This window comes from Manis pentadactyla, chromosome 5 (assembly GCF_030020395.1).
Source record: "Manis pentadactyla isolate mManPen7 chromosome 5, mManPen7.hap1, whole genome shotgun sequence".
In the NCBI taxonomy this organism is placed as follows: domain Eukaryota; kingdom Metazoa; phylum Chordata; class Mammalia; order Pholidota; family Manidae; genus Manis; species Manis pentadactyla.
In genome coordinates this window covers 110,913,355-110,938,628 of record NC_080023.1, presented here as the reverse complement: position 1 = coordinate 110,938,628, position 25,274 = coordinate 110,913,355, and positions in this window count along the sequence as shown.

Here is a 25,274-nt window from a genome sequence, read left to right as displayed (position 1 = left end):
AAGAATGAGAGTGGAGCAAATCAGAGACTTGGGAAAGCATTTTCAGTAGTTGCTGATTTGTTTAAGGATTGAGTATGAGGTTTAAATTAGGTTCTTACCCCTTTTCTTTGGAAGAATGCAGAAGTTTAAGGTGGTATTATTTTTAATTTTAATTTTACAACTTAATTTTAGAGATTGAACAATATTTTTAGTCTTGGTCTTATTTCATTAACATGACAGTTTGATCTAGTCCGTGGTATTTGAAAAATAGTCAAGTTTATAATGGTGGTAAATATAGTGTGAAAGCACCCAAGTGACCTTAAGAGATGACTTGAGAGCTATGAAATAAGCAGCCTAAACCTGTATTAGATCAAGAAAAAATATTTTCTTTCACTGTTTTAGAAAAGCAAAAGAGCTCCACCTGGTGTTGACAAAACTACTAAATACTCTTATTTGATTATTTAGAATCGTTCATTTTCTGAAAACTGGAATTCAGAATGCATTTTTCAGTATTCTATTCTTAGTAATGCTTTGTTCCCAAATTATATGGAATTAGTTTTTTATGAAGTAATTAATGCACTTCTGATAAAAATAGGCTTTTCCTTTAATGTTTGAAAGGATTATAGAAAAGTTTCTGTCTTATACCTTCTCTTCATACTGTTTTGGGTGGAGCAGTAAAAGTACTCCTCACATTTGTAGGGCCCCAGCTGCTGGTTGAGCAGTAAAAAGGCTCCTCACAGGTGTAGGGCCCAGTTGCTGTGATTCCACCCCCTTGGTTTGCACCCCGGTCACACCTCCTATCGGCTGGACTGACCATCCGGATATACTGAGGTGAACCAGTCCTGGAAGACAGGTGGGACTGTCTGTTGACCCACTTTGGCTCTAGGACTTACACAAAATTTGCCAAACCTGCCAAACTGCAGTCTCGGATGTGCCCATTGAACAGACTCCCAATCTCTCATTCCCGCAGATTAGATTTGCATTAAGCCTGACAGTTCTCCCAGCCTTCCCCAGCTCCAGCCCTATTTCTTTGTACATGGGCATTTCCCTCTAATAAGATTCTTGCATGTTTAATCCTGTCTTCATACCTATTTCTTAGACATTCTGGAATAACACAATATCCCTTCCAGAGGTTTTATGGAAAATGTGAAAGTTGAGATATCAGTCTTATTTTCTAATATCTGGATTGTCTAATATCTGGTTCTTATTCATTAAGTTAGATTTTGACATCTTAAACTCAGGTCTGGGTCTCTAATATTTGAAAAACCAGTGCATGTGTGGAAAAGGCCTGTGAGTCCTGTGAAGCCACTTGACTTTTAATAGTCCATGGACACAGGTTGGACTCCTCAGTTAGCTAGCCATCTTGTTATTTGCAGCAGTCAAAAGGGCATTTGGGCAGGACTGGTGATGAATCAAGGCAAATCCAACACTTCTAGAGAAATGCCTTCATGGATATTTTTTATATATGAAGGAAGGGACTTTGGTGTCATCTTTGTACATCCACAATAGATTATATTTGGTATTGTATTTCAATATGAAGTACTGGTGATGATTCAAATACAGATTCAGGTTTGTTTGGTGTTATCATTCAAATGGGATTATTTGTATAGGAATATTCTAGAGACTAATCGATATTGTGGAGGGAAAGACACTTTGTAGTTCCTGATAGAAAAGCAGTGAGCACCAGTAACTTAAACTTCTGGAACCTGCCCTGGGGTACTGTGTCATGGCTCTGTTCTTGGTTTACTTGTCTCACTGATAGTATCAGTGGTAGTAAGCAAAGTAAGTATCACACCTCTAGGAAAATAAAACTTCACACTACTCTTATGGTGTGCTATAGTGGAAAGTACCTTAGCCTAGAAGATAGAATATCTGCCTTAGAGTTGGCTTTGCTACATTATAACCCTCAAGCCCTTGCATAAGCCATGTACCCTTTTTTTGCCTCAGTTTCCTGATCTGTTAGATGGGGATATGAATCTTTGGCTCTTTCACACAGTCATTAGACTTAAATGAAATAATCTACATAAAAACAATCAGTGAACTAAAGCGCACCACATATTAAGGTTATATTATCATTGTTTAATTGTATTTCTATGAAATTATCTGCTAAGGAAGGCAAGTAGGTGTTCTGATCCTTTACAGGAGTTATGAATTTCATACTCCATGCCAAGAGATTTCTTAAATAAAAATGTTCTGAAACAACTATTTAAATAAACAAAATTGACTTTTTTACTTTGCTTCTGCATATACAATATATGAATTATTTAATAATCGAAAAGATGTTATCACTTAACTACCCTTCAAAAAGTTAAAAATAGAAACAAAAGTGAGTATACATTTGAGTGAAAGATTTGGATGAGATAGAAAACTAATTTTCTGCCTTCCATTTTGGTTGGTAGTGGTAGAAGGGAGACATAATACTTACCTGACAAGGCAGAGAATGAAAGAAGACATTTTTATTTATTTATAAGCAATAAAAATATTTTTGTTTTAATACTTTTTTATTATAGTCTTTTGAAGGTTTTATGAAAGTACATTAATAACATATCTCCACAATTTCTGTTATAAAGCTACAGTTGACATATTCTATGATAAAATATTTTCCACAAATTATTCATTTTTAATTAAAACACAACATAATTATATCATTTAATTTATTCTTCATGGTTTTGGCAACCTAAGTATGCTAAGTGTAACACTGTTATACTATGAAGTAGTTCAGCTAGGCATCCTTATTCTGGTTAACTTAAGCAGAAGAAAATATAATAAGATGTTAATATCTCACAGAGATTCCAAGAAGGAGATGAATATCTAAGCCTTGAGTTGTACAGGAATAGGCAGCTCTGGGACTCTAGGGAGCAACTTTTCATCTTCTCTTCACTCATCCAAGATTTGTATTACTTAATATTACTTAAATTACAGTAGGGCCAAGGTTGCATTCTGTGCCCACCACTTAGTCCTGAGAAGGTAAAATACCCTCCGTGCAATACCAATTCCATACACTAGAGAAGGGGTAGCCCTCAAAAAGAAGATAAATGATACTGAGCAAGAAAAGAATAACAAATACCTATTACTTGATGTATCCAACTACAATATTTTGTGATAGTTATAATAATTTCCTTAGTTACTGAGATGACATGAAGTAATTGTTAGGTCGTGACATACTCAGATGTCCACCAACATGCTTTCTGATGCCCCTGATCCTTCTTTCTAAGCAGAAGCTGCATTAGACAGACCTGGCACTGGTTCTTGATCACCGAGACATTGGCATTTTTTACTGGTATGATTGCCACTGTGTAAAGTTAAGGCAAGGCACACTGAAATTGTGGGCTTGACACATGTCCAGGTAAATTGTCTTCATTTCTTGCTTATTGTTTTCCTCCTGGCCATTACTAATGGGGGGACTCAGGAAGAAGCCGACAGTGCCCCTGGAAAAAGTGCATTATTTTCCAGAGATAGAAGCCCTCTACTTGTATGCCCATGGAAAGGGGACAAGTGTGGCTTCTGTGACTAATTAACTGTATATTGGTGCTTTAAAATAACTCCTGTAACTACTTTAATTTGGAGTTATCTAGAAAGGTAGTACTAGAAAGGCAGACTGTGTTTCAGGAGTTGTCAGCTGCCCCATATCTGAAAAACTCTCAGAAAATCTGTTTTTTTTCACCATTGATTATATACTATCACAACATCTATAAGGACAACATGTAACTAAATACTCCATTTTTTGGTAACATTTAAAACATACACATTCAGATTCTATTGTTTAAGAGCTTACTTTTTAAGTAGTTATGAAAATATCATTCACATATTCAATTTATCTATTATTGAAACTGATATTCTAGCAAGAGACACTAGAGGGCATTCATTACTCTGTTCAAAGACATTTCTACACTTTATTTTTATACTTTCCAATGCAGTTTGTTTAGATGCTTGAGAAATAAATTATGAAGAGTTTCATTTTTTAAAATATGTCAGTATATTACTGAATACAACCCCCACTCCTCCCAAACCCACACAAAAGCAAAAATTAAAAAATGGATGATTGGCCCACAAAGTATAAGAATACCCAATATATACTGAGGTTATAATGGAAATAAATCCTTAAATAATTTTTGTGACTTAATTTATCTTAAAATATGTCAACAAATACTACAAAATACCAAGCTTTTAGAATTTCTAACATGGAAAAACAACTGACATAGCTTTAGACTTTTAATGTGCATAGAATTGAAAAAAAATAAAAATTATGATGTAAAAGTAACAACAGTGAGCTAAGTGAATCTATACATTATTTGATTGTCATTTTATTATAAAACATTGCTGAAATGCTCCAGTTTTATTTCCATTCTTAGTCTTTCTTATTATACTTACCAAATTTTTGTTCCCTATACAGTTTAACTCATTCATTTACAAATTCAACCCTTCTGTTGGACACATTCTCTATGTGTAAGGTATTGTGTTGCCTCTTGCATCTTAAAATATTGTGTCTAGGCCACAGCACAGTATGTTTAAATAATTCAAGACTAAGTACAAATCCTCAAAAACTTTTGCTGTGGAGATGACCGAAAGAAGCAGCAATTTCTTTTAGCCTCAGTTTCTTTTGGTCTGGACATAGGGCTAAATATTTATTTGCTTGATTTTAGACCACAGTATATAAAATCATACCAACCATTTTATAGACAGGTAACTTTTTAAAACCATATGACTTAACAAAAAAATGCAAGAAAACAAACATTTTCTTAGCATTTTTACCCCTAATATTTGTATTTATATGTGAATTTAAAAAAATCTAAGTATTATAAACATGAATGTTAATATAACCCACTTCTGCATTTAGGAACCCATTTTTCAGGTTAGGGGAGAATCTAATGAAAGTTAAATGAATTGAAATAATACATGTGAAATCCTGTAAAAACCTGTTTAAAGTGCAGTTTACCTGGAAGAACTTGTCATTTTGGGGTTTGAATTCTAACTTTGATATTTGTCTGCTCAGTGTTTTCATCTGTAAAAATGTGGGTGATAACTCATTTTGCGACTGTCCTCTTTCCCTTTGTGCATCAATACTTTCCTGAGAAGTGGCAGTCTATGTGATGGGTAGTTTCTAGGGATGTCACAAAGTGGAAGAGCCTCTGAGGAACAAGAAAGATAAAAGCAAGGGAAAAATTATGTCAAATAAGGGAAAATTACATAATTTTTAATACTACCAATCTAAAAGATGAGAAAAAAATTACAAAATGACATTTGTGTCTTAAATCACTAACTTGGCCATATCTTGATTTTAAAATTTCTGTACATGGGTTATCTGTTTTATGGGTTATTACAACATGGTTTGGAACTTCCACTGGTTTCTTCCAGTTCACACTGTTTTGGTACATGTCCTATGTAATAAATTAATGTGGGATTAGGAAATGTGACAATGGATTAAATTAAACACAGTTAGAAAAGCAAATCAGCATTCCAAAGTAAAAAATATGACTTTTGGGTTATCCACTATTAACTTTTCTTTTTGCCTTTTGTTACCCCTTTTACTGTAGATAATTAGGAAGTTTAATAAATTTGCCCTCCTTTGACTTTGGAATTAGCTCTGAGAGAGCAAAGTACAAAATTAGCTCTGAGACAGCAAAATTGTTTCTGTAAACAATGCTCTGTGTTAGAGTTAGTGTAAACAATGCTTTTGTTCAAATATTTTAGATGCGTTTGGTGTGGGATGGGGAGAGGTATATTCTGGGAGGCAGTTGTGGTGACATCAGAATCCAAACACATGTATTTAGTTTAGAAAAACATATTTAATTGTATAATTACTTTGATGTATTCTTAAATTGTTATTTTACATTGAAATATTTTACATCTTAAAAATCATTATTCTACATTGAAATCTCAAATAAAATTTATAAAGGGCACTGGATATGTTTCTGGCCAAGCACTTCTGCACACTATTACTATCAATATATTAAGAAAGCAAGTCTATAAATTCAATAACTCTCAATATTCAATATTTTTCAGACTCCAAGTATACTCTTGGTTATACAGAATCGTGTCTTCCAGATGTCCTCGGTTTATTTTTAGAACTGAGATTCAGAGAGGGCAAGTAACTTGCTCAAGGTCTTAACAGTAGGTTAGTGGCAAAGCAGTGATTAAGAGTCAATATTCTTCTCAGTTAAGTAATTTCATTAGGAGTCCATAATATCTTTTTAACAAAACATACAAAATGAATTTGAAGTACTTAACCAATTCATTATACCAGGGTTTATATCAATGTGTCCTTAAGTGAAAATACAGCTCTTCCTATTGTATACATACATTTTACTTACCTAAATGTTACTTTAGTTTAATATATAAAATGTTTAATTAAGGAAAACTCTGCTTAACTTATTAAAACTGAAAGAATCTTAGGAAAATTATTTAGCCCCACATCTCTTTCAAAAGCAGTACGTTTCAAAAGACTGAAATAATTCCTACTTTTCTTCCCCCATATTTTACTATAGTAAACTGTGCATTAAACTTATTCTACTGAACATTCTTTAAAAAGAAAAGCCAAGTATAGAGAACAGAAAGATTGTGAATCTAGGCTTCCTGAATAAAGGCCTCCTACTTGCCCTTTCTCTCAAAAGACTTGGTGTAGAAACAGGGAGAGGCAATAATATTTGTGAGTTGCTCTTTGTTATATCTTTGAGCCCTCAGTGGCAAAGCATGGTGTAGGTTTCTCACTCATGTAACAGTCTGGGGCAGGTCAGGCAGCCTTTTTGGGCAGCTCTCTTCTCAGAGGTGTCTCAGGTATCTGATTCTCCATGCTGGAATCCTTATAATCAGCCCCATACATGGGAAAAAGAGATAGAGGTAAAGGGAGAGTGATTGAGAGAGGTAAAGATTGTATGAGAACTTTGTTAAGGACCAGATTTAGAAGTCATGTATATCACTTTTACTCACATTCCTTAGGCTAGAACTAGTCATACGAGCCCACCCAAATGCCAGAGGCTTGGGAAATGTAACCTTTGTGTGTCCAGGAGAAAAATGCCAAAAGTTTGGTACATACTTACTGTCCTTACCATGTAAAAGGCAGATAGATAGAGATATAGTAATATATATAGAAAGAGATAGAGGCTTTAAAAAATAGTTGCAAAGCTTTTTTTTTTAACTCTTTACTCCTGCCTTCTTGCATGACAATCTGGTGTAGAAAACCACGAACAGTAAGTAAAGACTGAGAAATGAAGTGCAGCTTACTATTAGGTCAGATGAGGCAGCAGAGCAGAATACTGAATTGAGACAGCCTTTAGTTTTCACTTGGAAGAACTCCCAAATTAAGCTTAAATCCTATACAATAAAGGATTTATTGAAATCTGTAGCCATAAGAACAATCTGAGATAAGGCACATTTCTTTAATAAACTTCATGAAACAAGGTTTAAACCTAGTGGTGCTCTGGGTAGTACATAGGGTGAGAGGAAGCCCTGGTTTGTAGCATTTGCCCATTTCTGTGGTGTAAATGCTTCCACAACTGCCAATCTCAAAAAAATTAATAACTATTTAGCAATTGGCACTCCAAGCCAGAACAAACCAGCTTCAGAACACTACCTCTTAAAGCCCTCCTCCCACATTCAGTGAAACCCAGCACTTTCTGTTTTCTTGTGTAGGCAATCAAGAGCCAACCACCCCCCTTCCCACCACATCTGCCACCATGTACTGACTGTGTATAATGGGCCAGACCCTATGCAAGGCCCTTTGTGAATGTTTCTTTAAATCCTCACATCCCACTGTGAGGTAGGTATTATTATTTCCATTTTACAAATGAGAAAAGAGAGACTTTGACTATCCGAAAGTCAAACAGTAAGTAAGTAGCAGAGCCAGGATACAAAATGTAAATCTTCATATAGCCTAGACCAAAGAATGCTTTGAAGCTAAAACAGTAGAAAGTATCCTGTCACCTGTGGAAGAAAGAATCAGATTTAGAAAAGTTCTTAGAGTCTTATTTTAAGAAATTTTCAAATAATAAAAAACTAATATTCAAAACTCATAATATGTCCTTCTGTTATTTTCAAACTTTTGCTGGCATTGAAGTGATACAAGTGCCCTTAATATAACATTTAATTTTCTTAGGTTTTGAAAATATTTGTGTTCTTTTTTCCTCTCTATGTGGGTATTTTTATTTTCAACAAGTGTATTTGGAGACTATAGGAAAATGTCCTATATAGGACACTTTTAATAATATAGAATAATAATAATATAGAATAATATACATTATTCTAAAGTTGATATCCATTTTAGAATAATGTAAATAAAATAAATTGCATATTTGAGCAATAAAGTGAATAAAAATTACTAAAATATGTTTGTTTTTTGAACGGGAGAAGTAGTTAGCCAATTAGAAATAGATACTGGCAAAGAAATGAGATTTCATTATTGGAAAATGGACTATTCAGAAGCCAGAGAATTTAACCATATCTTACTTAATTTTTTCCTGATTGGTTATGTAAATTGATATACTTCAGCAGTTATCCTTTAACATCAATGAGTATTTAATGCTGTATGCACCTTTCAGTTAAAAGTCTGCAGGTAGATCAGAGCAACTGAGGGAAATACTTCAGTTAAATCAATTCTTGTAATATATATATAATATATGTGATATGATCTGGGATCCATTTTTTTTATCACAAAATAGCATCTAGGGTTTAAAAATATTAAAACTATTAAAACACATTACTTACTTTTAGAACTTGGGCAATTGCATAAATCCTAGGTCTCACAGATTTTCCACTTATTTACATGTGGCTTTCAGTCATTGCCCTATTTCTCCATTCCACATGTAGCATTCTGAAAGTGAGTTATTTGTTTATCTCCTATAAGTTTACTTGGTTATTGCCTGAAGGTTGATTTTGGCTATGTGTTAAACACAACAAGGTGGATATTTGTAAGTTATATGATAATTTAAGTGCAATATGACTGGTTTCATTATTGATTCTTACTTTTTAAATGCATCCAAATAAAGAATTCTGAACCTCAAATCCCAGATAGTAGCTTGTACTTTTTTGTCTTGAGATAATTTCTCTCTCTTTCCCACCATCCCATTTACTACAGAGAAACGTTGTATAATATTTAATGATAATGTATTTATCAACTGGTAAGTGTGGCATCCTGCTCCAGTTAAGACAGATAGATAGGGAGAGAGAAAAATAGAGAGAACTTTAAGATATTGAAAAAAATTGAAAAACTCCCAGAATTCAAAGGTCATCACAAATCTTCTCTCCCTCCCTTCTGCCACTCTTTCCTTCTGTAATTAGTTATTAAGCACCTACCATGGATATGTGCATGAATAAGATGGAAGTTCCCATCTTTCCAGAGAACCAGGGTCTAGCCATCAATATATATTGAACTTCTTAGTTTACCTATGGGTAATTTGTGAAGCTTCTGGATTTTAGTAAGATTTATAAATTGGAAGCAAATATTTTTTTGTAGCAGTATCATAATTTATTTAGTAATTCCCCTTATACTGAACATTTAGATTGTTTTGTATATTTTAGAATTAAGAAAACTACCCCACCAGCTGCCCTGGCCTCCTTCCTGTTCCTAGAATCTGGTACCTTCCCTCTCCTGCCACAGGGCCTTTGTGCCAGTATCCTCTGCTTAGAACACTCTTTGTTTGTTTATTTATTTTTATTAAGGTATCATTGATATACACTCTTATGAAGCTTTTACATGAAAAACATTGTGGTTACTACATTCACCCATATTATCAAGTCTGCCCATATCCCATTGCAGTCACTGTCCATCAGTGTAGTAAAATGCCACAGAGTCACTACATGTCTTCTCTGTGCTACACTGTCTTCGCATGACCCCCCACACCATGTGTACTAATCATAATACCCCTCCATCCCCTTCTCCCTCCCTCTCACTGACCTTCCCTCACTCCTCCCCTTTGGTAACTATTAGTCCCTTCTTGGAGTCTGTGAGTCGGCTGCTGTTTTGTTCCTTCAGTTTGAGGAAGCAAATATTTTTACTGAAGAATTTAACTTCTGAGTGGGTAGATACTCTTGTATTGACTGGTTACCTTATCCAATTCTAGGTAGGGAATTTTCCTAAGTCAAGTTGGGATCAGATAGTTGCTTAATTATAGTGTCAGTATGAACAATTGGATGATCATCAGGAATTTTGTCAAGCTCTTTGTATTGGTGACCTTCTTCACCAAGTGGAACTGATTTTACAGAACACCTTTCCAAAGTCCTTCCCTCTAATTCTTTTTCCAGATCCTTGTAGACCATAACATATATCAAAATGGGGAGAATTTAGCAGAAAGGACTGCTAGTGGAAAAGGCTTTCTATTCCAACTGCTATTTGCAGTTTGAACTGCTTATCAGAGGAAAAAGAGATGGATTCATTTATTCAGCATATTTACTGTCTGCAGATCATGACTTTGGGTACTTTGAACACTAAAGCATGCCCACTTTACTTTATGTAGACACACCATAAGTAATTATATTTCTATTGATCTTGCTTTTGCAGTCCAGGTCTAAATTTCTAACGGTCAGTTACATAAGTGTTATCTATATGCACCGCAGCATCTCCAACTTCGTAACATCTCCAACTTAGACTTCCTCAACTGTGTCCACTCTTCGGCTATCTAAGCTCCAATTCTGAAAAAATCACACTAGAAACCAAATAATGCAGGCTATTTCTCATCTGGCTCATTATTTTATGTTGATGTAGAACCCTAGTAATTTCAAAATGATTTTAGATGTACAGAAACATTCAATTTAGAAGACAGAAGGCACCATGTGGATAGTCCAATTCTTTTATATGAAGTCAATTTTTAATAGTTAGACTTTAAAAATCCTTATCCCCAAATCTATTGTTGTTCTTATATACTGTAGTGAATATACAGTAGTATTCCAGATCTAAGTATGTAACCAATTATGTACACTCTATGGAAAAACAGTAAACTGATTAAGTCTTGCTGTGGTAGTAAGATCCTGTTAAACTTTCCAGAATAAGAATAATACACATGACTTTATAGGTAATCAGTTTACATAATCTGCATAAGTGTACAATTGTTTGTTATAGCATTTCTTATCAATATAAAGCTATCAAATTTTTTAAATATAAAATTAGATGAAGTCTGGACACGGATTCAAAATAGTGGCATGAGAGGTGAGACAGAGAACTCCTCCCAAAACCACATATAATACAAAAATGTAGTTAACACATCTAATCCTAAAAGAGCAACAGGAAAAAAAGGCTGCGCCAGACTGTAAACACCTGGAGAACAGAGCAGACTTCACGAAACAGAATAATGTACCAAAGCTTTGATCCGGTGGGATCCAAGTCTTTCCCCCACACCCAGATCACCTGCAGGAGGAAGAGAAATGGAGTGGGGAGGGGGTGGAAGCCTAGGACTGCTGAACACCCAGCCCTGGAGATCTGCTTTGGGAGCACAAACCTACATTGCATGATACTGTGCAGATTAGTGGGGTTGGAAAGCTAAGACAGGCAGAACACTTGGAAAGACTGAGATTCCAACCATTTGTGGAGGACAGGAATCCATATCCGGCCACTCTGGGACAAAGGAAAGGTGGATGGTCTGAGAGGCTTCCTAGCAGTGAGAGGGCTGCTGAAGGGGTAGGGTTTGCATGGAGCTTGCTGCGTGGAAAAAGGGATAGGTGGACAAGGTTGTCTGGGCACAGGTTGGGAACTTTCAGGAGCTTCAGGCCCTCCATCCTCTGGCTGGCTACTCAGGTCCAAGGCCCCACACTGTGATATGCAGCTAGCTGTGCCTTCCTCCTGTCCTGCCAGCACTGACTCACAAACTGGCAGTCCTTGCCCTGGTGTTATGCCAGGCATAGAGAAGCCCCGCTATGGCAGTTACAAATGCAAAGTGCAGAGGCTTACACCTGTGTGCTTGGGACCTGGTTCTGACAGTGGAGACAGGCACTGCAGCCAGAAAGAAGGAAACAGATCTTTCCTCCCCCAAGCACCAGCACTGTTCCCTTGCAGTCCCCAAAATCACTCCAGGGGCTGAGCTCCAGAGAATAGAGGTTCTGGGCACTAAAGGGCACCACATACAAATATGAAGCGTCCAAGGAATCTGGTTCAAACAAAAATCTCAGAAACCCCAGAAAAAGGTACAAATGAAACTGAACTCACCAATCTTCTGAAAGAGAGTTCAAAATAAAAATCATAAACATGCTCATGGAGGTACAGAAAAATATTCACGAACTCAGGAATGAATTTAGGATGGAGATACAATCATTAAGAAATTCTATATCTGAAATGAAACTTACAGTGGAGGGATTTAAAAGAAGATTAGATGTAGTAAAAGAGACGGTAATTGAAATAGAAATTAGAGAAGAGGAATACAAAGAAGCTGAGGCACAGAGAGAAAAAAGGATTCCAAAAAACGAAAGAATATTGAGAGAACTGTGCGACCAATCCAAATTGAACAATATTTGCATTATAGGGACGCCAGTAGAAGAAGAGAGAGGAAAAGGGATAGTGTCTTTGAGGAAGTAATTGCTGAAAACTTCCCCAATCTGGGGAAGGAGATAGTCTCTCAGTCCATGGAGGTGCACAGATCTCCCAACACAAGGGAACCAAGGAAGACAACACCAAGACATATAATGGCAAACATCAAGGTTAAAGACAGACTTTTAAAAGCAGCTAGAGAGAAACAAAAATCACATACAAAGGAAAACCCATCAGGCTATCATCAGACTTCTCAACAGAAACCTTACAGGCCAGAAGGGTGTGACATGATACATTTAACGCAATGAAACAGAAGGGCCTCAAACCAAGAATACTCTACCTGGAAAGGTTATCATATAATTTGAAGGAAGGATTAAACAATTTTCAGATAAGCAAAAGCTGAGAGAATTAACCTCCCACAAACCACGTCTATGGTGCATTTTTGAGGAACTGCTGTAAATGGAAGAATTCCTAAGGCTAAATAGCTGTCACCAGGGGAAATAAAACCACAGCAAAGAAAGTAGAACATTTAATTACTAGGCAGATGCAAACTAAATCAACTACCCCCAAAGTCAATCAAGGGACAAAGAGTACAGAATATGATACCTAATATGTAAAGAATGGAGGAGGAAAAAAGAAAAGAACCTTTATGTTGTGTTTATAATAGCATACTAAGTGAGGTAAATCAGACTGTTGGTTATTAAGGGAATTACTCTTGAACTTTCGGTAACCACAAATCTAAAGTCTGCACTGGCAATAAGTACATACTATTGATAATCACCCTAAATGTAAATGGTCTGAATGCACCAATCAAAAGACATAGGGTCACTGAATGGATAAAAAAACAAGACCTGTCTGTATGCTGCCTACAAAAGACTCACTTCAAACCCAAAAATATACACAGACTGAAAGTAAAGAGATGGAAAAAGATATTTCATGCAACTAATAGGGAGAAAAAAGAAGGAGTTGCAGTACTTGTATCAGACAAAATAGACTTCAAAATAAAGAAAGTATCAAGAGACAAAGAAGGACTTTACGTAAGGATGAAGGGGTCATTCCAACAAAGGATATAACAATTAGTAATATCTATGCACCCAACACAGGGTCACTGACATTACAAATACTGACAGAATTAAAGGTGGAAATAGAATGCAGTGCATTCATTTTAGGAGACTTCAACACACCACTCACTACAAAGGACAGATCAGCCAGAGAGAAAAGAAGTATGGAGACAGAGGCACTAAACAACATATTAGAACAGATGTATGTAACGGACACCTACAGAACACTCCATCCAAAAGCAACAGAATACACATTCTTCTCAAGTGCACATGGAATAGTTTCAGGAATAGATCATATACTAGGCTACAGAAAGAACCTCAGTAAATTAAAAAAGATTGAAATTGTTCCAACCACCTTCTCAGACCACAAAGGTATGAAACTGGAAATGAATTACAGAAAGAAAATGAAAAAGCCCACAAACACATAGAGGCCTAATAACATGTGGCTAAATAATCAATGGATTAATGATCAAATAAAAACAGAGAACAAGCAATATATGGAGACAAATAATAACAATGATTAAACACTGCAAAATCTGTGGGATGCAGTGAAGGCTGTGCTAACAGGGAAGTATATTGCAGTACAGGCCTACTTCACAAAAGAAGAACAATCCCATATGAACAGTCCGAACTCACAATTAATGAACCCTTAAAAAGAAGAACAAATGAGGCCCAAAGTCAGTAGAAGGAGGGATATGATAAATATTAGAGCAGAAATAAATAAAATCTAGAAGAATAAAACAATAAAAAGAATCAATGAAAGCAGGGGCTGGTTCTTTGAGAAAATAAACAAAATAGATAAACCCCTAGCCAGACTTATTAAGAAAAAAAGAAAGTTGACAAACATAAACAGAATCAGAATTGAGAAAGAAAAAATCACTACAAATACTTCAGAAATACAAAGAATTATTAGTGAATAATTATATGCTAACAAAATGGATAACCTAGAAGAAATGGACAACTTTCTAGAAAAATACAACCATCCAAGGCTGATCCAGGAAGAAACAGAAAATCCCAAAAGACCAATTACCAGCAAGGAATTTGAATTAGTAATAAAAAAAAAATGCCTAAGAACAAATTCCTGGACCAGATGGTTTCACTGCTAAATTTTATCAAACATTTAGTTGAAGACCTAATACCCATCCTCCTTAAAGTTTTCCAAAAAGTAGAAGAGGAGGGAATACTCCCAAACACATTCTACGAGGCCAGCATTACTCTAATACCAAAACCAGGTACAGACACCACAAAAAAGAAAATTACAGATCAATATCCCTGATGAACATAGATGCAAAAATACTCAACAAAATATTAGCAAGATGAATTCAAAAACACATAAAAAAGATCATCCATTATGATCAAATAGAATTTATTCCAGGGCTGGAAGGATGGTACAACATTCGAAAATCCATCAGCATCATCCACCATGTCAACAAAAAGGACAAAAACCACATAATCATTTCCATAGAAGCTGAATAAGCATTTGACAAAATTCCACATCCATTAATGATAAAAACTCTCAACAAAATGGGTATAGAGGGGAAAATACCTCAACATAATAAAGGCCATATATGACAAACCCATAGCCAACATCATGCTTAACAGCAAGAAGCTGAAAGCATTTCCTTTAAGATCAGGAACAAGGCAAGGATGCCCACTTTCCCTACTTTTATTCAACATGGTTCTGGAGGTCCTAGCCATGGCAATCAGACAACATAAATAAATAAAAGGCATCCACATTGGTAAGGAAGAAGTCAAACTGTAACTGTTTGCAGATGACATGATGTTGTACATAAAAAACTCTAAAGAATAACTCCAAAACTACTAGAACTAATATCTGAATTCAGCAAACTTGCAGGACACAAGATGAATACACAGAAATCTGTTGCATTCTTATACACTAACGATGAACTAGCAGAAAGAGAAATCAGGAAAACAATTCCATTCACAATTGCATCAAAAAGAATAAAATACCTAGGAATAAATCTAACCAAGGAAGTGAAAGAGCTATACTCTGAAAACTACAAGACAATTATGAGAGAAATTAAAGAAGATACCAATAAAAGGAAACACATCTCATGCTCATGGATAGGAAGAATTAATATTGTCAAAATGGCCATCATGCCTAAAGCAATCTACAGATTCAATGCAACCCCTATCAAAATACCAACAACATTCTTCAATGAACTAGAGGAAATAGTTCTAAAATTCATATGGAACCATAAAAGACCCCAAATGCTATATTGCTCATGGGAATGTAAACTAGTTCAACCATTGTGGAAAGCAGTATGGAAGTTCCTCAAAAAACTAAAACTAGAAATACCATTTGACCAACAGCATTCTTCAATGAACTGAAACAAATAGTTCTAAAATTCATGTGGAACCACAAAAGACCCCAAATAGCCAAAGCAATCCTGAGAAGGAAGAATAAAGCAGGGCGGATCTCACTTCCCAACTTCAAGTTCTACTACAAAGCCACAGTAATCAAGACAATTTGGTACTGGCAAAAAGAGACCCACAGGCCAGTGGAACAGAATAGAGAGTCCAGATATTAACCCAAACATATATGGTCAATTAATATACGATAAAGGAGCCATGGACATACAATGGGGAAATGACAGCCACTTCAACAGCTGGTGCTGGTAAAACTGGATGGTTACATGTAAGAAAATGAAACTGGATCACTGTCTAACCCCATACACAAAAGTAAATTCAAAATGGATCAAAGACCTGAATGTAAGTCATAAAACCATAAAACTCTTAGAAAAAAACATGGACAAAAATCTCTTGGACATAAACATGAGCCGCTTCTTCATGAACATATCTCCCTGGGCAAGGGAAACAAAAGCAAAAATGAACAAGTGTGACTATATCAAGCTGAAAAGCTTTTGTACAGCAAAGGACACCATCAATAGAACAAAAAGGCATCTTACAGTATGGGAGAATATATTCATAAATGATAGATGTGATAAAGGGTTGACACCCAAAATATATAAAGAGCTCACATACCTCAACAAACAAAAAGCAAATAATCCAATTAAAAAATGGGCAGAGGAGCTGAGCAGACAGTTCTCCAAAGAAGAAGTTCAGGAGACCAACAGGCACATGTAAAGATGCTCCACATCACTAATCATCAGAGAAATGCAAATTAAAACCACAATGAGATATCACCTCGCACCAGTAAGGACTGCCACCATCCAAAAGACAAACAACAACAAATGTTGGCGAGGTTGTGGAGAAAGGGGAACCCTCCTACACTGCTGGTGGGAATGTAAATTAGTTCAACCATTGTGGAAAGCAGTATGGAGGTTCCTCAAAAAACTAAAAATAGAAATACCATTTGACTCAGGAATTCCACTCCTATGAATTTACTCTAAGAATGCAGAAGCCCAGTTTGAAAAAGACATATGTACTCCTATGTTTATCACAGCACTATTTACAATAGCCAAGAAATGGAAGCAACCTAAGTGTCCATCAGTAGATGAATGGATAAAGAAGATGTGGTCAATATACACAATGGAATATTATTCAGCCATAAGAAGAAAACAAATGCTACCATTTGCAACAACATGGATGGAGGTAGATGGTATTATTCTCAGTGAAATAAGCCAGCTGTAGAAAGAGAAGTATTAAATGATTTCAGTCATCTGTGGAGTATAACAACAAAGCAAAACTGAAGGAACAGAACAGCAGCAGACTCACAGAACCCAAGAATGGACTAGCAGTTACCAAAGGGAAAGGGACTGGGAAGGATGGGTGGGAAGGGAGGGATAAGGGGGAAAAAAGCGGGGGGCATTACTATTAGCAGACATAATGTAGGGGGCTGGCACAAGGAGGGCTGTACAACACAAAGAAGACAAGTAATGATTCTATAGCATCTTACTATGCTGATGGACAGTGACTGTAATGGGGTATGTGGGGGGACTTGATAATGGTGGCAATATAATAAGCACAGTGTTTCCCATATGATTTTATATTAATGATACCAAAATAAGACAACAACAAAAAGTGAACAAATAAACCCTAAAATTCAAATGTATAAAGAAATTAGATGAAGTCCAAAGAGAGATATAAAGAATAATTGGAAAACCATAAGGTACCATATAAGAAAAGGTGAAAGGATATTTAAAAGGTAGTATGTGTTTGGGATGGTATATTTCTATGTATGCACATTGGTGTTTTTGAAATCTCTTTTCTTAATACAGGTTTGATATTACATTATAAATGGAAACAGTCCATTAGAAAGAAACAGTCCACTGGAAAAGTCGTATCATAGAAGTCCTTAGATTGCCTGGATAATGAAGTGTTAGCTGAGACACTTTGAACAAATGCCAACACTCTACTGGGGAAGGATTTGGACCATGTCTTGGATACACCTTGTTTGGCAAAGGAGTTGAACAAATGCCACCTATCCGGCTGATTCTGAGTGTAATTTTTCTTAGCTTAGCTATAAAACAGGTCTTCAATCAAAGAGGATTCCAGCTACTTGCTCAATTTTAGGCTATGTGAGATTAGTTGACCACAGGATATCGTATAAATATTTTTTAAATCATGGAGATATTAATAAGGAAAAAGCAACAGTAAGAGTATTGTGGACTTTTTAATTGGGTAAGTTTTTGTCTTAGTATGTATATTTCTGAGAATCCAGCTATATCTATTAGGGTTCAGCTAGAGAAGCAGAATCAATAGGAGATGTATATTAAGAGATTTATTGCAGGAAGTGGATTATAGTTTGTGCAGACTGGCTAGGCATGTCTGACATCTGTAGGGCAGACTGTCAAGATGGGCAATCTGGGACTTTTGGGCATGGCAGAAACCGAAACGGTAGTCCAAAGAGAAATTTCTTCTTCAGGGAAGCCTCAGCTCTGCTTTTAAGGCCTTTCAATGGATTGAGTGAGGTCCACCCAGATTACCTGGGATAATTTCCCTTACTTAATGTCTTAAACTGCTTATAATATGAAAATATAATTAATACAACTAATCCTGAAAGAGCAATGGGAAATAAGGGTGTGTCAGACTGTATACACCTGGAGAAAAGAACAGACCTCACGGAACAGGGTTATGTACCAAAGCCATGATCTGGCGGGACCCAAGCTCTTCACCCACCCCAGAACTGGTGGGAGAAAGAGAAACTGAGCAGGGAGGGGGTGGAGGCCTGGGACTGCTGAACATCCAGCCCTGGAGGTCTGCTCTGGGAGCACAAACCTACATTGCATAGTGCTCTGGTGATTAGTAGGTTTGGAAAGCTAAGGCAGGCAGAATACCTGGAGAGACTGAAATTCCAGCTGCTTGTGGAAAACAGGGATCCATATCCAGCTGCTCTGGAACAAAAGAAAGGCAGGCAGTCTGAGAGACTTCCTAACAGCGAGAGGGCTGCTAAAGGGGCAAGGATTACACAGAGCTTACTGCTCAGGAGAAAGGACAGGTAGACAAAATTGTCCAGGTGCACTCTGCCCAGCAGGTTGGAAACTTTCAGGAGCTTCAGGCACTCTATCTCCTGGATGGATATGTAGCTCCAAGGCACCCCATCATTATATGCAGCCTGCTGCACCTTCCTCCAGGGCAGCCAGCCCCTTCCTCACAAACTGGCAGCCCCTGCCCTGGTGTCAGGACAGCCAGAGGGAAGCCCCAATGGCAGCAACTACAATCACAAAGCATAGAGGCTTTGTGTGTGTTTGGCCCACTGGTTCTGGCAGTGGAGACAGGCATACCTTCCGGGAAGAAGGAAATAGCTCATTCTTCCCACCAGGCACCAATACCGCTTAATTGGGTGAGTTTTTTGTCCTAGTATGTACACTTCTGAGAATACAGCTATATCTATCAGGGTTCAACTAGAGAAGCAGACCCTTGAAATTGCTCCAGGGGCTGAGCATCTCCAGAGAGTACAGCTTCTGGGTACAAGAGGGTGCCACATACAAATATGAAATGTTAAAGGAACCTGGTTCAAAGCAAAATCCTACACAGACCAGATAAAGAGTGAAATGAAACCAATCTCATCAATCTTCCTGAAAGAGATTTCAAAATAAAATTCATAAACATGCTCATCTGGAGGTACAGAAAAATATTCAAGAACTCAGGAATGAATTCCAGTCAGAGATCCAATCATTAAGGAATACAATGGAGGGTTTAAAAGCAGATTAGATACAGTGGAGGAGATGATAAATGAAATATAAATTAGAGAAGAGGAATACAAAGAAGCTGATGCACAGAGGGATGGCAATAAGTACCTACCTATCAATAATCACCCTAAATGTAAATGGTCTGAATGCACCAATCAAAAGACAAAGAGTCACTGAATCGGTAAAAAAACAAGACCCATCTATATGCTGCCTACAAGAGACTCACTTCAAATCCAAAGACTGAAAGTAAAGGGATGGAAAAAGTTATTTCATGCAACTAATAGGGAGAAAAAAACAGGAGTTGCAGCACTTGTATCAGACAAAGTAGACTTCAAAACAAAGAAAGTAACAAGAGACAAAGAAGGACATTACATGATAAAGGGGTCAGTCCAACAAGAGAATAAACCATTATTAATATCTATACACCCAACACAGGAGCACCTACATATGTGAAACAAATACTAACAGAATTAAAGGGGGAAGTAGAATACAATGCATTCATTTTAGGAGACCTCAACACATCACTCACTCTAAAGGGCAGATCAACCAGACAGAAAACACATATGGAGACAGAGGCACTGATTAATGTATTAGAGCAGATGTACCTAACAGACATCTACAAAACACTCCATCCAAAAGCAACAGAATACACATTCTTCTCAAGTGCACGTGGAACATCTTCAAGAATAGATCATATACTAGGTTACAAAAAGAGCCTCTGTAAATTCAAAAAGATTAAATTGTCCCAACCAGCTTCTCAGACCACAAAGGCATGAAACTAGAAATAAACTACACAAAGAAAAAAAAAAAGTCTACAAACACATGGAGGCTTAATAACATGATTCTAAACAATCAGTCGATCAATGACCAAATAAAAACAGAGATCAAGCAACATATGGAGACAATTGACAAAAATAATTCAACACCACAGAATCTTTGGGACACGGCAAAGGGCGTGCTAAGAGGGAAGTTTATGGCAATGCAGGCCTACGTCAGGAAAGAAGAACAATCCCATATGAACAGTTGAAACTCACAATTAATGAAACCTTAAAAAAAAACAAATGAGGCCCAAAGTCAGTAGAAGGAGGAACATAATAAAGATTAGAGCATAAATAAATAAAATTGAGAAGAATAGAACAATATAAAGAATCAATGAAAGCAGGAGTTGGTTCTTCAAGAAAATAAACAAAATAGATAAACCCCTAGCCAGACTTATCAATAAAAAAAGTCTACACAAATAGACAGAATCAGAAATGGGAAAGAAAAAATCACTACAGAAACCACAGATATACAACGAATTATTAGATAATACTATGAAAAATTATATGCTAACAAAATAGATAACCTAGAAGAACTGGACAACTTTCTAGAAAAATACAACCTTCCAAAGCTGACTCAGGAAGAAATAGAAAATCTGAACAGACCAATTACCAGCAATGAAATTGAATTGGTAATCAAAAAACTACCTAAAAACAAAACACCAGAACCAGAAGGCTTCATTGCTGAATTTTATCAAACATTTAGTGAAGACTTAATACCCATCCTCCTTAAAGTTTCCCAAAAAGTAGAAGAGGGAACACTTCCAAACTCATTCTATGAGGCCAGCATCACTCTAGTACCAAACCTAGGCAAAGACACCACAAAAAAAGAAAATTACAGACCAATGTCACTGACGAACTTAGATGCAAAAATACTCAACAAAATATTACCAAACCAAATTAAAAAATACATCAAAAATATCATCCACCATGATCAAGTAGGATTTATTCCAGGGTGAAAGGATGGCCCAGTATTAGAAAATACATCAACGTCATCCACCACATCATCAAAAAGAAGGACAAAAACCACATTATCATTTCCATACAAGCCAAAAAAGCATTTGACAAAATTCAACATACATTCATGATAAAAACTCTCAACAAAATGGGTATAGAGGGCAAGTACCTTAACATAATAAAGACCATATATGACAAACCCACAGCCAACATCATCCTTAACAGCAAGTAACTAAAAGTCTTTCCTTTAAGATTGGGAACAAGACAAGGATGCCCACTCTCCCTGCTTTTATTCAACATAGTTCTGGAGGTCCTGGCCATGGTAATCAGACAACTCAAAGAAACAAAGGGCATATGGATTGGTAAAGAAGAAGTCAAACTGTCCTTGTTTGAAGATGACATGATATTGTACATAAAAATCCCTAAAGAATCCACTCCAAAACTACTAGAAATCTGAATTCAGCAAAGATACAGGATACAAAATTAATAACATAGAAATCTGTTTCATTCCTATACACTAATGATGAGCTAACAGAAAGAGAAATCAGGAAAACAATTCCATTCACAATTGCATCAATAAGAATAAAATACCTAGGAATAAACCTAACCAAGGAAGTCAAGGACCTATACCCTCAAAACTGTAAGACACTCATGAGAGAAATTATAAAAGATACCAATAAATGGAAACACATACCATGCTCATGGAGAGGAAGAATTAATATTGTCAAAATGGTCATCCTGCCTAAAGCAATCTACAAATTCAATGCAATTCCTATCAAAATATCAACAGCACTCTTCAGTGAACTAGAGCAAATCATTCTAAAATTCATATGGAAGCACTAAAGACCCTGAATAGCCAAAGCAATCCTGAGAAGGAAAAATAAAGTGGGGAGGATTATGCTCCTCAACTTCAAGCTCTACTACAAATCCACAGTAATCAAGACAATTTGGTACTGGCACAAGAACAGATCCATAGACCAATGGAGCAGACCAGAGAGTCCAGATGTAAACTCAACCATATGTGGTCAATTAATATACAATAAAGGATCTATGGACATACAATGGGGAAATGACAGCATCTTCAACAGCTGGTATTGGCAAAACTGGGCAGCTATGTGCAAGAGAATGAATCTGAATTATTGTTTAACCCCACACACAAAGGTAAACTCAAAATGGATCAAAGACCTGAATGTAAGTCATGAAACCATCAAATACTTAGAAGATGACATAGGCAAAAATCTCTTGAATATAAACATGAGCAACTTCTTCCTGAATGCATCTCCTTGAGCAAGGGAAACAAAAGCAAAAATAAACATATGAGACCACATTACATTAAAAAGCTTCTGTATGGCAAAGGACACCATCAGGAGAACAAAAAGGCATCCTACAGTATGGGAGAATACATTTGTAAACGACATATCCAACAAGGGGTTAACATCCAAAATATATTAGGATCTTATATGCCTCAACACCCAAAAAGTAAATAACCCTATTAAATAATGGGCAGAGGATATGAAGAGACAATTTTCCAAAGAAGAAATTCAGATGGCCAACAGGCACATGAAAAGATGCTCCACATCACTAATTTTCAGGGAAATGCAAATAAAAATCACAATGAGATATCACCTCACACCAGTTAGGATGTCCAGCATTGAGAAGACTAAAACAACAAATGCTGGCCAGGATGCGGAGAACGGGGAACCCTCCTACACTGCTGATGGGAATGTAAGCTAGTTCAGCCATTGTGGAAAGCAATATGGTGGTACCTCCAAAAAGTAAAAATAGAGTACCATTTGACCCAGGAATTCCACTCTTAGGAATTTACCCAAAGAGTGCAAGTTCTCAGTTTCAAGAAGACATATGCACTCCTATGTTTATTGCAGCACTATTTACAATAGCCAAGATATGGAAGCAACCTAAGTGTCCATCAGTAGATGAATGGATAAAGAAGAGGTGGTACATATGCACAATGGAATCCTATTTAGCCATAAGAAAGAAACAAATCCTACCATTTGCAACAACATGGATAGAGCTGGAGGATATTATGCTCAGTGAAATAAGCCACGTGGAGAAAGACAAGTGCCAAATGATTTCCCTCATTTGTGGAGTTTAACAACAAAGCATAACTGAAGTAACAAAACAGCAGAAGACTCACAGACTCCAAGAAGGGACTAGTGGTTACCAAAGGGGAAGGGTGTGGGAGGGCAGGTGGAGAGGGAGGGAAAATGGATTAAGGGGTATTATGCTTAGTACACATGGTGTGGGGGGTCACGGGGAAGACAGTGTAGCACAGAGAAGGCAAGTAGTGAATCTGTGGCATCTTATTACACTGATGGATAGTGACTGCAATGGCATATGGGAGTGGACTTGATAATATGGGTTAATGTAGTAACTACTTTGTTTTTTCATGTGAAATCTTCATAAGAGTATATATCAGTAATACCTTAATAAAAAAATGATATATACCAAATTAGGGCATATATACAATTTGCTTAATGTCTTTTATAAATGCATAAAAAAATTCAGGTCTCAGATTTTAAGTATTCTGTATTACAGGTGAAAACAAGGAATTCTCAGAATCACTTGGTTGTATAAATGTATCCTGATTTAATAAAACATTCTGGAGAAAAGTTCAGTTATAACAGGTAAGTTACTTAGCAGATGTTCAACTTTACTAGAATTGACAATGAATTCCTTGCAGTGGATTAAGTTATTGCAGACGTGATTGCATAGAGAAGTTGTATGTACCCCCAATAGAATATTTCATATTTTATTTTAAGTGCAAAATGTACAATACAAATGTATATACTCTGTATGATCCCAATTATGAATAAAATGTATGTCTGAATAACTGTGTATGTATGTGTGCATGTTGTGTTTATGAGTGTGTTAACAGAGATTATGTATGGATGCTAAAATTATTGTTACATATTTATTTATATTTTCTGAACATTTTATAGAGTGTTACTGTTATAATCACACAAGTGTTCTTTAAAAATGATCTTTAAATCTCCACTTCACTTTCAAAAACATACATATAACTTTTTGGGTATGCATCTGATATGTAAAAAGAATCTATAAGGTTTTGTATAAAAAAAACAAATGAGCATGTTTGTACCTTGTAAATGGGATGCAGAAAGTAATATAGTTGGGACTCAGGATTTTTGTAATAATAACTAACAATATTTTGTTTTCAACAATGCCTTTTAGATAAGTATTCAATAAATGTTGAAGGAATGAATGATCTCCACATGCCCCTGCGTGTGTGACATGCCACATCCTTCCAAACTAATTGGCTCCTCTCCACTACCCTTTACCTCTCTGTATCCCCATACTCCTCTGTTTTCCCTTTCTAGGCCAAAAACTTCCCATGGGCAGGTGCTGCTTCAGATAAATCCATTGTTTCTGGTGTGTAGCCCCAAACTTGGAGCATATTGTTACTTAGTGAAGGGTTGCTGAAACAAGCCATTGTATTTCTCCTTGACAAAATGATAAATACAAGACGCCTGTAAACTTAAACATTCCTTCGTATGATTTTTTTGTTGTTGTTTATTTCATCAAGAAGTGTTGTTCTTTGTTGGCGTAATTAGCAGGAACAGTACAGAAAAAGGCAAGCACCAAGGGACTAGATGATAGTACTAGGAATTCTTTGAAAAGAGGGCTTTCTGCCCAGTTCTGACCTCTCTTCATGCTAGCAGGAACATAATAAGGTCAATTCTCTGAGAGTACATCTGAAAAGAGTTCTCTTTACAAATTTTCCTTGGACCTGGAATTAAATTTATAGCATTTGCTTGGACTATTAGAGCAAAATCAAGTCCATTCCTAGTTGTTAACTTAAAACTTAGAAAAAAAATCAGAAGATTTTATTGTGAGTAAAGCAAAAGTGATTGCATCT